This window comes from Elephantulus edwardii, unplaced genomic scaffold, assembly GCF_000299155.1.
Source record: "Elephantulus edwardii isolate Elephantulus edwardi_28Jun2011 unplaced genomic scaffold, EleEdw1.0 scaffold00069, whole genome shotgun sequence".
NCBI classification, from domain to species: domain Eukaryota; kingdom Metazoa; phylum Chordata; class Mammalia; order Macroscelidea; family Macroscelididae; genus Elephantulus; species Elephantulus edwardii.
This window is the reverse complement of record NW_006399819.1, coordinates 10,630,884-10,632,290: the sequence shown is the minus strand read 5'-3', so window position 1 is coordinate 10,632,290 and position 1,407 is coordinate 10,630,884. Positions and strand designations below refer to the sequence as shown.

Genomic DNA, 1,407 nt, shown 5'->3' with positions numbered 1-1,407 from the left:
ACACAGGATGGACAGCATCATCAATTACACCTTGCAGCTAGATAGGATGTCTTCCACTAATCTCTTGTAAACCCAGGCATCGCCCTTAAGCCACTGCCTCCTGATACCCACAACATCAGATTTTTGGAGTTGGCACACTTCTAGTTCAAATTGCATTGTCACTTTGCCAAAATCTGACTGTGTTTGACACTTCAGTGTATATCCTTTCTGTACAAAGTCCACGTGCTTCTTTGGAAGAATAGACATTATTTCATTCAAGAGTTGATCCGGATTCACTAATCTGGTAGTAGTCACATTATAGTGAAGCTTTAATCTTCTTGGTCCATTCCTGGCAGAGCTCTTCTTCTTGCTCCTAGTAAGCACAGTGATGACTTTATCCAACCCCCTTTCAAGGCTTCCAAACACTTTGGTTCCTTTTCTTTTTGGAGTATCTTCTACATGGAGTTGATTGAGATTCAATTCCACTGGGCAGCACCGCCTCTCAGGGCTAATAACTCCTGTCGTTAGCTTGTTTGTTTCTGCTGAATTTACGGGTGTTTTAATTGGGGTCTCTTTCAGACTCTGATTGATATCTTTGGAGGGTGTAGTGTAACAGTTTGGTGTAGTAAGTATTCCCTTTTAGGCAGGTTCTTATTAACTGGAGTCTTTGGCTCAGGAAATACAAAGCACTCTTCATTCTTTACAGCAGATTTAGGAATATATACATTTTCTTTGTTCTTTGATTTATTTGCAGATGCTCTGCACAACACTGGAGTCCGTGATTTAGACTCTAGATCATTTGGTTCTATCCGAAGCTTGGCAAACTGTGGTGTTTGCGGAGGAGCCACACCTCTTGATGAATTAGCGTCACACCACTCATAGTCTATATATCCATCCACATCATTTTCATCACTTGTGGTCACATCTTCTAGACTTAGATTCTTTGACTCCAAGTCTCTGGATGGAGTAGCACTGGCTTGTCCATATGACAAAGGAAGCCTTAAGCGAATTGGCCTTCCCCGACCCTTCTTGGCTAGAAGCAAAAGATAGGTAGCCGTCAAGTGACCACATTTCCACAGTGAAATTAAATTCTCCATTGTCTGTCTGTTCTTTCTGTGATGTACAGAAAGTTCTGTTATACAATCTTCATCAAGGTGAATAAGAGGATTCTTGCTTTGCCACTCAACAGGATAGTTGTAATCTTGCATGATCCAGGGATTTGAATTCTTAATTTTTTAAATTTATAATAGTTCTTAAAAATCTAGTTGTCTCAAAAACAGTTTCTGCTGTATGGATCATGCTTTCTTGTTTCTTGGAATTTCTTATAATTTTTCTTGCAAAGTTGTTGTTGTTGTTGTTATATGCCATCAAGTCGCCTGTGACTCACAGCATAAACATTGAAATAAGAAAATAGAGCAACTCTGAGTG

The 1,407-nt window shown here is 39.7% G+C and overlaps 1 pseudogene across 1 annotated transcript; it reads right to left on the bottom strand.

Moving 5' to 3' along the window:
• Positions 1-9: 9 nt before the first annotated feature.
• LOC102853597 lies at positions 10-1,198 on the bottom strand (annotated as a pseudogene). The gene has a single exon (XR_438907.1). The product of XR_438907.1 is annotated as a maternal embryonic leucine zipper kinase pseudogene (transcript).
• Between the last annotated feature and the right edge of the window lie 209 nt (positions 1,199-1,407).